Here is a 14,014-nt window from a genome sequence, read left to right as displayed (position 1 = left end):
AGACCTTGAGATTGTGCAACTCCCGGATACTATAGGAATACTTTGAGTGTGCCAAATGTCACAACGTAACTGGGTGACTATAAAGGTGCACTGCGGGTATCTCCGAAAGTGTCTGTTGGGTTGGCACGAATCGAGACTGGGATTTCTCACTCCGTATGACGGAGAGGTATCTCTGGGCCCACTCGGTAAGACATCATCGTAATGAGCTCAATGCGACTAAGGGTTGGTCACGGGATGATGTGTTACGAAATGAGTAAAGTGACTTGCCGGTAACAAGATTGAACGAGGTATTGGGATACCACGATCGAATCTCGGGCAAGTAACGTACCGATTGACAAAGGGAATTGTATACGGGATTGCTCGAATCCTCGACATCGTGGTTCATCCGATGAGATCATCGTGGAACATGTGGGATCCAACATGGGTATCCAGATCCCGCTGTTGGTTATTGGCCGGAGAGTTGTCTCGGGCATGTCTGCATGGTTCCCGAACCCGTAGGGTCTACACACTTAAGGTTCGATGATGCTAGGGTTATTAGGAAGACTTGTATGTGATTACCGAATGTTGTTCGGAGTCCCGGATGAGATCCCGGACATCATGAGGAGTTCCAAAATGGTCCGGAGGTGAAGATTTATATGTGGGAAGTTATCATACGGTCACCGGAAAAGTTCGGGGGCATATTGGTATTGTACCGGGGCCACCGGAGGGGTTCCGGGGGTCCACCAGGAGGGGCCACCTCTCTCGGAGGGCCTCATGGGCCATAGAGGAAAGGGAACCAGCCCTTGGAGGGTTGGGCGCATCCCCCCTTTGGGCCCATGCGCCTAGGGTTGGGGGGGAAACCCTAGAGGGGGCGCCCCCTTGCTTGGGGGGCAAGCCCCTCCCCTTGCCCCCCCCCCTCTAGATCTCATCTAGAGGGGGGCGGTCCCCTTCCCCTATAAATAGAGGGGCAAGGGGAGGGCTGCACACCACATCAAAGGCGCAACCCCTCCCCTCCCCAGCCCCTCTCCTCCTCCGTTAAGAGCTTGGCGAAGCCCTGCTGGAGTACTGCTGCTCCACCACCACCACGCCGTTGTGCTGCTGTTGGAGCTCTCTTCCTCAACCTCTCCTTCCTCCTTGCTGGATCAAGGCGCGGGAGACGTCTCTGCTCCGTACGTGTGTTGAACGCGGAGGTGCCGTCCGTTCGGCGCTAGGATCATCGGTGATTTGGATCACGACGAGTACGACTCCATCAACCCTGTTATGTTGAACGTTTCCGCTCGCGATCTACAAGGGTATGTAGATGCACTACGCTCCCTCTCATTGCTAGATGACTCCATAGATTGATCTTGGTGATGCGTAGAAAATTTTAAATTTCTGCTACGATCCCCAACAATAGGTTGGTACTGTCTACCCGGGGATAGAGTTAATGCTTCTGAAAGACTGTGTCTCGGTCATCGGTTTCTCAAACACCTTGTAGTGCGAGGAATCCAACGGAGGAGATCGAGTCTTGTGTGGAAAAGTGCGCAAACCTCTGCAGAGTGTACAAACTAATCATGATTAGCCGTGTCCCCGGTTATGGACATCTTGAGTATCTGGTTCTTGAATCATCATGTTGATCTCAACACTTTACTTAAATAAATTGGTTGGGTTGATGATTATTCTAATTGGGTTTGAGTTGGAGGAACCTTCTCAATGTTTTCAACAAACTTTGTAGTTAAATAAAATATATTCCTTTGCTGTAGGGAAAAATTGGCTTTATGCAAAAGTAAACTTAGAGCTTTCCACCAGCCAAATATGCATATAGTGATAGCTTTTATTCATCATTATCCTATGGTGTGAATTTGCTAGTACATTCAATGTACTAACCTACATGGCTGCAACGTCTCATGTTGCAGGAATCTTACGACGAGTAAGTGATACGTTAGGGTTATGATTTCTACACTCATCTTTGCCGTTGGTGTTGATGGGAATCCACAACCTTGTTATTACTTCCGCTATATGGATTGAGGTAATAGTATTTAAATTATGCATACATGTGATTTACCTCTATTATAAATCCTCAAGTACTGTGTGTGTCAGCATACTGATCCAGGGATGGCACTTAAGCACTTGACCGTCTGAGGTCGGGTCGCTACAAGATGGTATCAAAGAACATGTTGACTGTAGGACATGACCCCTAGAAACTGGCAAGCTCATAGGAAAGATTTTCTCTACAACCTTATTTTCAAAAGGATATTTTACCTCTCTTTTCTTCTAAGCTTTATCAAATATCCCTTTTAGTTAGACTATACCCCTTTCCCCTTTTGACCACACGAAGATTCGACTGATGAGACCACTTCAAGAAGGACAAGATATCGGACAACAAAGACCACTTCGGAATGAAGAGGATTTTACGGAGCATTATAATAATGGAAACTACAACGGTTGAAGACTCCGAAGACTAGGAGAATTTGAAGGTTCTATAGAATTTCCAGATTTGTATGACCTAGGAAGATTACCCTTATGGAACTTGGCAGACTATTGAAGCTGTCAATACCCGAGATCAAGGTGTGTCGGAGGAAGACCGGAACATAGAGCATTAGAACTCAAAGATTTTTCAAGAAAACCCTAAGGCAGGAGATATCAACTATGGAATGATACTAGATGGATCTACTTATATAGGAGCAAGGGGTGGCGGCCAAGGAGGTGGAAGGACATCCCAAGGCAGCCTAAAACTAACCCTAGGTCGTACAAGGCTCTTGGGCCCAAGTGGAGGTGGTGCAACACCTTTGGACTTGTTGTTTGACTCGGATTTTGCTACAATGTCAGATTGTTTCGTTCATATCTCAATGCTCCAGACGAATTTGAAGGTGGATCCAATTGGGTTGGAAAGAGCACGAAATCTAGTTTCCAACAAAAAAAGAATCACCTTCAAAGTCCGTATGAAAAAGTTGTTGGCGTTTTGAGTCAGGTATGTCTGTGCAGTCCGAATCTGAATTCAAAACGTGAGAGACTTGGACTCTATCTTCTCTTGGGCCAAAAGTGACGTGAGAGAACTTTTTGAACAGCAAGTAAACATCTCTTTCTCCCTTATCTTCATATGTGGATTGTACAAATGTCCCATACACCTGCAATTAGACAAAACACAAAAGTGTGTGAAGTATTTTTGTTCTGGATAACATAAATAGATTATTGAATAGTTTGCACTAGAAATCACCTGACAAATATGCATGTAGCAATATTTTTGGTCGTATCCAAGGTAGTCATGTCCTCATCACAAAAGAGACAATGTGTACATGTTGTACATGTATATGTCATCCATTTTTACTTCCCTTGGTTTTTTCTAGACATGACACATGTATACATGAGTAATTTTCATAGTTCATAAAATATAAAGCCAAAATATTATCACAAGAACTAGAAGGCATGAAATATTAAAACTCAGTTTGCACATATAAGTGAAGCTCTTATTCATATCAGAAGATTGGCGAGGTTCATCATTAAACCATCCCAACATTGGTGAATAGACCTTACTTGCATTAAATTTACATGCTACAACATGCTTAAATAAGCAAACATGCAATATGTCATTTGACACATAATCATCACCAAGATTAGAGGTCATATCAAAATGATTAACCATTGGCACAATTTTTTTAAATGTATTTGATCCATATCTGATTTATTCCCTGATTCACATGGTTCTTTTGCATCAACAGTTAATTCAATGGGTGCAATCGACATTGTTGATATTGCATTTGTTTGATCACATGGAAAAGTCAAATCATCAACATAGTCCTCTAAAATAGGTGGTGTGATCAAAGTAGTGGGTAGGTCATCACAAGGTGCACTGAAATTGACAAGGTATTCATCATACTCATGTGGAGGTGGAAGATCAGTACCTTTGTCATTACCTTTTATGATCAACTCAGATGATGTAGGCACTCTCGATGATGATATGTCACATGGTGGAGGTGATGTAGTCCTCACAACAATGGATGTGGTTGTCATAGTATGCCTAGTAGTTGAAGGAACAATCGTATCAACTCTTGGAATGTTGAAGGAACAATCATATCAACTCTTGGAATGTTGAAGGAACAATCATATCAACTCTTGAAATGTGCACCGTGCGCTTGTTCTCCTCGTGGGAAACATGTTGTTTTATTTCCTGTTCAACTTCGCAAGCAAGACGAAAAAATGGTCCATAGGATAACACTCTTCATGAATTAGTATCTCTTGAATATTATGGTTTAATCCTCCCCAAAATCTATCCATAAAATCATCTTCACTTTCTTCTAAAGAGGAATGCAACAAGGTAGTTTGTAAATCATCATAATATTTCGTTACGGTGTCACTACCTTGTTTTCAATGTTGCAACTTTTTAATCATGTCATGAGTATAATAAGCGGGAACGAATGTATGTCGCATAGCAAGTTTCAAATCATCCCAAGTAGTAGGTATATAATCAGGGTGTAACCGACAATATTCACTCCACCAAAGCAAAGCATAACCAGTGAAAGAACCAACCGCAACCTTAACTTTTTTATGTTCATCAAAATTATGGGAAGAAAATATATTATTTATGTTGAACCCCCATTCAATATATAAAGCAGGTCTAAAACGACCATTAAATGGTGGTATAGAAACATTAACCTGATCATGTGCATTTGGATGTTTGTGCACCTCTCGTGACGGTTGTGGTATTTGCAAAGGTGGTGGCATGTCTCCGCTAATCGACAAAGCCCATGAATTGACTCTGGATCCTATCCTGATTAGTAGAAACAAAATAAAAAAATAATGTTCTTATGAACTACTTGGAAGTGGTGGTAAAAACGCTCACAGTATAGCAAATCTCAATATCTTACAAGTTCTTACCATGTTGCAGGTGGTGACCGGCAACCAGCGGTGTCAAATAACTCCGAAGATTGAGTAAAGCAATTCCCAGGGGAACGTATGTATACATGAAGTAGAAATATGTGGAGCTTGGAAGTCTTAAATATATGGTAGCAAAAGATTAGCACTAATCAATTCAGAGATGCAATGTTGAATAAACGCTCAACGACGGTACTGTGCTGGTTCTAGGCTAGACCGGACTAGAGACGTGAGCCTAGAACACTAATGAGGTCACCGCATGACACAACTACCATCAATAAATGACACGAAATAGCTCTGGATAGCAAGATATAAGTGAAGATCACAATAGCGGTAAAGATAATGATGTGAAACAACTGCCAAGCAGGATATACCAACAACTTTCTCTCCAACTTTCCTCTGGAAAAGTTTGTGCCAATTTTTGATAATTTTTCTCAAGAATGGCACTGACTCAAGCTTCTAAACAAAAAAAGAATCACTCAATTCCGAGTTGATATAAGGGGTAAAAAATTCTAAAACTGGCCTGAAAAACTGGAATAAGTTGTGTTCGCGAACTTCATAGGGCAAAAAGACATATTTACAAGCCGATTTTGAGGTGTCAAATATTGAACTATCTTCTGCAACTATTTAGATGCAGCTCGTCACTAGCTTTAATTTGAGTACTCGCGGAGTCAAAACGGACTTCATATGCGGAAGATATGACTGTTTTACTGAACAATGCACAAAACAGATTCCAATCCGAATTCAGCTACGAGATTGATTGTTGATAGATCCGAATTTTCCTTTTCCCTTTTTTCTCTCATTTTTTCCTTACACTTTTTCCTTTTTCATTCTCTCCTTTTTTTCTCCGACTTTTTTAACTTGTTTTCTCTTTTTTTCTTTCTCCCTCTTTCAAAACAAACTAGATAAGATGCAGATTGGATCAAGCGAAGATGAACGACCTCAACTATGATGAAGACAATGAATGGTGGGTAGCACAAGGTGGATATTGATGAATGGGATGGTGGACAGCTGAAGGAATAACGATGCAGCGGCGGCTTGACTAATATGAACAGAACTCGAAACTCTAAATGAACCAGACACTAAGACCAGCAACTCGACACGACGATGCAACTGCTAATTTAATAATGCAAACAATGAAAAGAAAATTGCAAAGGCTTATAATGGCTTGGACAAAGTATGAACAGATCTAACTTTTTTGTGGCTTTTTCTTGGATAATAGGTAAGAAAATCAATCAAATTCAGGGAAAATTGGAGATTCTCACCGAGCAACCTGAAAAGGGATACCAATTGATAGAGGCCGGGTGTCCCTATCTTTCAATGAGATGATAACTATCGATTTGATGGAGTAGAATTTGACGATCCGATTAAAACGTGCACGACGTTGCACATTAGCAACCGCTAAACCAATCTCCCGAGGTTACTGACGATGTTGGAAGCACAATCAGCCTGACCACGAAATTCTATTCCTGCACGCAATCGAAGAACAAGCAAGAATATGATAATGCAATCTGAATATTGCGAATATAGATGAAGTATTGATAAAGGTGGGGATCCGGAAACGGTCTTAGTCTGGTCGTTGGACACAAACGAAGTACACAAAATTACAATTGCTAACTTTTAACTAAACAAATCCCAAAGAAAAAGCTACTAGATGGATCTACTTATATATGAGCAAGGGGTGACGGCCAAGGAGGTGGGAGGACGTCCCAAGGCAGCCTAAAACTAACCCTAGGTCATATAAGGCTGATGGGCCCAAGTGGAGGTCATGCAACACCTTTGGACTTGTAGTTTGACTCGGATTCCGCTGCAATGTCATATTGTTTCGTCGATAACTCAAAGATCCGAACGAATTTGAAGGTGAATCCAATTGGGTTGGAAAGAGCACGAAATCTACTTTCCAACAAAAAAAGAATCACCCAATTCAGAGTCCTTATGAAAGAGTTCTTAGCGTTTTGAGTCAGGTATGTCAGTGTAATCCGAATCTAAATTCAGAACGTGAGAGACTTGGACTCTATCTTCTCTTGGCCCAAAAGTGACGTGAGATGACTTTTTGAACAGCACATATACTTCTATTTTTCCCTTATCTTCATATGTGGATTGTATAAAAGTCCCATAGACCTGCAATTAGACATGGCATAAAATTTTGTGAAGTATTTTTCATCCTGGATGACATAAATAAATTATTGCATAGTTTGCATTAGAAATCACCTCATAAATATACATGTATGCAATATTTTTGGTCTTTTCCAAGGTAGTCATGCCCTCATCAGCCAGTGGCCGCACATGGAAGCTACTAGTCACTAAGTCTGTGTGATCTTTTTGAACATGGGCGACATTCCACTTTGGGTGCACTCTCATGGGCGCATGGCCTTAGAAAAGGTGCAAGACCCCATGCTGCATTTCCTCAACACCAAACAATACCACTTCCGCCCAGAGGTGAATTATATCCCTAATTAGAGCCCCCATCTACAAAGCATAGCAAAGCTACAACTACCACGATATGCAATAAGGCCATACTAACTACATCTCAATATCAATAGCATACTACCATAATATTCCTACACATGCATAATGTGGTATTGTAATATAGGACTACATGCATATAAAAGTAATAGGATAAAGGATGATCAGGGTGTAACTTGCCTGGTTTATTTAATGAAGATCATCGCACTCATAATCCTGATAATTCTACTCATCACGCTCCAATCAATCTATCATAAACAAAAGAATCCAAATAAATAACCATGCCATACAGAAGAATCAAAAGAACGATAAAATAAATATTGCAAGCTTAAACAAAACAATATATATATAGGTTTTAATATATAATATAGGTCTCAATATATATATAGGATTATATTTTACATAATATGGAATAGGCTCGAAATTGTATGGAAGACAACAAACATGTTGTTGAGCAGAAAGCATATGACATAGATGTTCATTTGCAAAAAGAATGGATTGAATAGGAGCACTACTACTCAAGTTATAACGAATTGGAGTTTGAATTAAATTTAAGTTCAAACAGGTCAAAAGTATTTGAAATTTGAGTTTACAGGATATGAGCAGCAAGTATTTGGTATAGATGTTCATAGGAAAAATGAATCAATTGAAGAGGTGTCACGGCTCATAGGATATGATCAAATGAAAGTATGAGTTCAAATTTGAATTGCTCAAATTTAAATAGTTCTACTGATCAACACGATTACACAGGAAAAAAGAATCACTCAATTTGACTAAACAGATCAGGAGATATAGCTAAACGAAAAAAGATAGGTGAAAATCTGTCCAAAATATTATTTTTGATATGCGACTACTGTAACATATCGCCACGTGTCATCACGTGATTGGCCAAAGTGACTCTGCACGCGCGGTCACCAGAAACAGAGGAAGATGGTGGTGGCTTCGGGTGTATTCTCCCGTGATGCAGAGATGACGCGCGGGTGAGGCATGGTACGGAAGTGGCTCTGATGTAGACGACGACGGCGATCTCTTCGTAGGGCGGCGGTGGCAATGCACACGAATTCCGGCGGAGTTCTGGAGCTTCAGTTCTTGATGCGTGTGCTCGATCTGGTGCTCTGCTCAAGGGGAAAGTGATCAGGGTCACGCCGAGCAGAGGGAGGGAAAGGAAGGAGCAGTAGGGGATCGTCGGGGACCTCTGTAGGCGACGGCATCGACCGGCGAAGCTTGATGGCGAAGCGGAGACTGGCGAGATCGAGGAGCTCGAAATCGAGGCTGGTCGCGAGCACTCAGTTCTGGAATCGGTCGACGGGATCAAGAGGAGTCGATATGTGCCCACGGATTCGATGGAGGGGGTTAGGGATCGGGGCGAATCGAGCGTGGTTCGACCCTGCAGTGGCGGCGCTGACGTGTAGGAGGAGGAGACCGAGCGGAGATGGAAGACAACCAGGTTTTTTTAGACATTCTCGCCAGGCTTTATTCAAACTGTTCCAATATTTACAGGAATAAAATTCAAGTCTCCGGGTTGGCCTAACCAAACATGGCGGCCAAACCCTAAAGAAAGTGCATGCCTAGCGAGATTGTGAGCCTCGAAATTCGAGCTCCTATACTCGTGAACAATGTTATAAGAAGTAAAAGAACGAGAGCGATCTATGATTTCATGTATGATTGCAGCATGTCCGGCCAACGATCCCTGCTTGATATCATCCACCACCTTTTTGCAATCAGAAGCCACTTGTATTTTCTGAACATACAGATCCTCCGCAACTGCTGCCTTGTGACCATGAGGTCATGGGTTCAAGTCCTGGAAACAGCCTCTTACAGAAATGTAGGGAAAGGCTGCGTACTATAGACCCAAAGTGGTCGGACCCTTCCTTGGACCCTGCGCAAGCGGGAGCTACATGCACCAGGTTGCCCTTTTTTTTACAGATCCTCCGCAAGTGAAAGTGACTCACGTACTGCCAAAGCTTCAAGTGTAACAGGGTTATGTATATGTTTGAAAGTGATTGCCGATGCACCCAAAAATACTCCATTGTTGTCTCTGCAGACCACAACAACGGCTCCCATATTATCATTTAGTACTGCAGCGTCAACATTCATCTTCACATGATCTTGTGGTGGTGGTAACCACTGTAATGGTCTGCTCAAAGTGCTCTTGATTGTCTGGTTCGGTATCGCTAGAATTTGAATGTCCCTCAAGAAAGAATTGATGAAGTGATTGATTTGCAACGGACTGTCATATATACCCTCATGAATAGCTCTCCTCCGTGCCTTCCATATCGCCCAAAGTGTCACCACCATGCGCGTGAACTCCTCATGAGGCAGAACTTCATGCATCGTGAACACCCAATTTTTTGCATTCAGACTCAAATTATCACACATTGTAGTTCCACTAACTGTGTATCTGAGCTAGTGGAAGACAACCAGGTGGGGCCTGCTTGTCAGCTGAATAGAGAGAAAGGAAAAACAAAAAAACACAGAGACGGAGTGGGTTGTGGCCTGCTGGGCGCTGGGGTGCTGCTTGGCTTCGGCCTGCTGGGCCCTCTGCTACTGCCCGCTGCGCTGCGCGCGCTGTGCGGCAGATAGCCGCTGGGTAGCTGGGTAGGTTTAGTGTAGAATAGGTTTAGGATTTCTTATATTTATTTTACGAGAAAGCTAAGTATCTGCCGACTGGTGGTTAGCGATAGGCACGCACGCCTCCGTCATCCTCGATTGTTGGCTCATATTTTTTCAAAAAAGTAGCAGCAATAGGAATCGAACCCCGCACCTATAGACTCGCTACAGACTTTGACTATACCCAGTGACCATCTCAGTCAGCTACATGTTTATGTTTGGAGGTGGGCTAATTTTGTAGATATTTGATTACCGCGAGTAGGCCATTGCTATAGTGCAGCCCTCCATCTATAGTGTAGATCTGGCGAACATAATTTATCATTTTTCCCCTCTCCAGATCCTTTTGTTCGTCAGATCCGATTTTCTTGCTCTCCTCCCGATCCATTTTTTCCCTCTCCAGATTTTTTTTCGTTCGAGATTTTTTTCACGCAAAAATTGGTGTGAACAAGAGAGGATTCGATCCTTGCACCACTAGTGAGCCAAATCAACTAGCCTACCACCTGACCTACGATCCCTTTCTTGAACAAAATAAAGTAAATGGGCTATTTAACATGTCTCCTCTACTACGTATGCATAAAAACGAGTTAATTTAGTGTTCGATTTTTTCCGCGCTTAGGTACCCTGTTCCTACTAACTTTACCAACGGGGGGGGGGGGGGATGGTGATGAGATATCCTCCGTTAACTTTTGTGTAAATAACATGGTAACTCAAAATTCATAGACCTAATAACCTATGTACCCCGGTCCTAAAAGCTTTGTCGGCGAGGGTGGGGGTGGGGGAGTTGTTGAAACATACCACGGTAACTTCTGTACAAATAATATGATAACTCAAACATGGCGGACCTGATAACTTATGTACCCCGGTCTTGATAACTTGGTCGGCGAGGGTGGGGGTCGGGCAAGTCGCTGAAACATGCCATGGTCACTTCTGTGCAAATAACATGATAACTCAAACATGGCGGACCTGATAACTTATGTACCCTGGTCTTGATAACTTGGTCGGCGAGGATGGGGTGGGGCAAGTCGCTGAAACATGCCACGGTAACTTCTGTGCAAACAATATGATAACTCATACATGGTAGACCTGATAACTTTGTCGGAGGGGTCGGGGTGGGGTGTCGTTGAAACGTACGACGGTAACTTCTATGCAAATAACATGATAACTCACACATCATAAACATGATAAATTATGTACCAGTCCTGGTAACTTTGTCGGAGGGGCCGCAGTGGGGGAGTCGTTGAAACAAACATACCACGATAACTTATATGCAAATAATATGATAACTCACACATCAGACATTAAATTATGTACCCGGTCCTGGTAACTTTGTCGGTGAGGTTGGGGTTGGGGGGGAGTCATTGAAACATACCATGGTAACTTCTATGCAAATAACATGATAAGTCACACATCGTAGAAATGATAAATTATGTACCCAATCCTGATAACTTTATCGGCGGGGATAGGGTGGGAGGAGTTGTTGAATCATACCACGATAAGTCTTATGCAAATAACATGATAACTCACATATCGCATACTTGATAATTTATGTACCTGACCCTGGTAAATGTGGCGACTGTGGCGAGGGGGGCGGGGGGCAACCCCGGTAATATATATGTAAATAGCTTGTTAATAGACACATACTAAGATGATAACTCACATACAAACGCCATTATAATTTTTGACCCGATTTTTTTGTTGAAAAATAGACACCCGGTAATTTCTATGTAAAAAGCATGATAATGTATACATCACAGATTTGATAACTAATATCTTACATTTTAAACACCAACGGTATCTTTCATCCAAGGGAAAAAAAATTAAAACATTTTCAATGGTAATTTATGTGTTAAATTACCATACTTCCTCATGCCTTAACCTTCTCGTACTGTAGTTATCGTCCTTATCATGGTATAGTTATCATGTTGCTCATACCATAGTTATCACGCTGGTCATGCCAAAGTTACCAAGCCAAACTTTATTTTTTCTTCTGATATGGCAGAAATAAGAAAGGTACAAATAAGATTTTTTATCTACAATAGACAACAACAAAAGATGGCTTAGTTGGTTATTAGGCTCAATAGATATTGCATAGACCTAGGTTCGAATCCTCTTTCAAGCACTTTTATTTTATTTTCATATTATGCGGTGAAAAGACAGAAAAAACTGCTAGCGATTTATCACGGTTTTTGAGAGAAGGAAAAAAATCAGTGGAAAGCGAGCGTGGGAAGATAGCGATCACGTAGGAACTAGTCGTGTGGATCTGTCGCTAACGACCAGTCGACTGGTCGTTAGCACAGTCCTTTATTTTATTTACACTATGGCTTCAAAAATGAACCAAATCATTTTATAAATAATACTCCTACTAGAAAATTTGCAGAAGTATATAAACTAATATAGAGAATACTGATCATTATTCCAGTCCAAAATTACTTACAAAAAATACATATGATATTTTCGTAAACTTTATTTTGACACTTATAAAATGTCCCATTAAATATTTTCGAACTCCGGAGAAAAATGCAAATAACATTTAAATCATTTTCCAACTCTTTTGTATTGAAGGAGTCATATTACTTCTCTCAAAAAAATTTGTTGGATTTGTTTTAAATGTTGAAACCAAGATGAGAGAATATTAAATTATTCACCAACATCATTCTTTGAGGAAGTCATGTCATCCTCTCTCATATTTTAATTGGAAACATTCTGAATATTCTCAAACCCAAAATAAGATCCAAATGAACAATTGGGAAAATCATTTTATTCCCTCTATTTTATTATTCATTATCCATTCAAATATTCCAAAAGTTTTAAATCATAGACAAATTTAACTAACAACAGGAAACACAAGCAAGATTTTAATTAAACGTATTTAAATTATTAACATTCCAAAATTCAAACTTTTTGGGATGTTACAAATCTACCACCCTTAAAATGAATCTCATCCTCGAGATTTGAAGAGGCTAGAAAGAAAAGGCTAGGGCGAGGGTCTCCTTGAATATCCATTGTTCATCCGAGAGTGTGGAGCACTACCACCCTTAGAATAAGAGTCACCGTTCTTCAAGAATGTTGCTCCTTTGGTGACGTCCTCGAATTATAAGTCATACACTCCTTTGTGATATTGATTGGACCCTTTGCAAAAAGTGTTCTTCCATATCATGGGTCTTCATGGTGAAAGGTATTGCGCTATACTAAACAAATATCAATACTCTCATGGTAGTCATCAAGAAAATTTCTATGGAATTCCTACATAAAGGGGTCTTAGCTTATTCTCACCGTATAACCTACTATTGGCAACAGTTGCCTTGTACAAGGGTCGAACGTGCTACCATTCTAAGCTCTAGGCTTAACATTGTCGTCTCTCAATTATAGGCAAGTCACTCTAGATTTACCATCCCACATAGCAATAGCGAATAATAAGAGTACGGTGGCATGGTGATCAATCCATTCCACGCCAAATAATTACCTTGTATATGGTTTAGAAAATCTCGCATTCTAACACTCAGACATCCTCAAAAGCATTGCGGAAATTTCTCTTGTTCACGCATTGGGTTCAGATAATTCCATTGGTTCTACATGCCAAACAAATCAACTATCGTTCCCTTGAACTCCCAGGGTTGCGTCAACTACCATAAAACATCTACTGATGAACTGTAGCTTCCTTCATGGTTCTTCCTTCAACAAGATTGTGCTTGCTTCTTAGCGTATCCTGGCGCATGTGGTTTAGCTTGAACTCATCCCTAGGTTGCATCCATATTCACTCCATTCTCGGGATTTGTAAGCAATGTAGTAACTCCTTTGGTGTGGGTCTTGGGTTTAGAAGAGATAGATTGGAGTAAGAGATAGATATACCCATACAGGCATCACACTAGTTTTGAAAAAAAAGTTTTGACGTGCACTGTCAGTAAATAGACACAATGACAGCTCACGAAACGCGTCTAACGATATACGTATACATAAATTTTGTATCTTCAAGGTCTTCAATGTTTGTAGCTTTTGTCTTGCATCAACGAAGAAATCTTCATCACACCAAGTCTTGTCATATCTTGCACTTCTTGAATCTTGAAGCATAATAAATAGGTAGGGGTCTATAACAACGCAACCTTATTCT

At 41.2% G+C, this 14,014-nt stretch overlaps 1 long non-coding RNA gene across 1 annotated transcript; it reads right to left on the bottom strand.

Moving 5' to 3' along the window:
- Positions 1 to 8,002: 8,002 nt before the first annotated feature.
- On the bottom strand, positions 8,003 to 8,931 carry LOC123106787 (uncharacterized). The gene is made up of 2 exons (XR_006451488.1): positions 8,490 to 8,931; positions 8,003 to 8,411 (listed from the first exon to the last, which is right to left on the bottom strand). It is a non-coding gene; the product is annotated as an uncharacterized lncRNA (long non-coding RNA).
- Positions 8,932 to 14,014: the final 5,083 nt, after the last annotated feature.

The sequence above is a fragment of the Triticum aestivum genome, chromosome 5A (assembly GCF_018294505.1).
Source record: "Triticum aestivum cultivar Chinese Spring chromosome 5A, IWGSC CS RefSeq v2.1, whole genome shotgun sequence".
NCBI lineage: Eukaryota > Viridiplantae > Streptophyta > Magnoliopsida > Poales > Poaceae > Triticum > Triticum aestivum.
The sequence above is the reverse complement of the archived record's forward strand: the minus strand, read 5'-3'. Positions and strand labels throughout refer to the sequence as shown.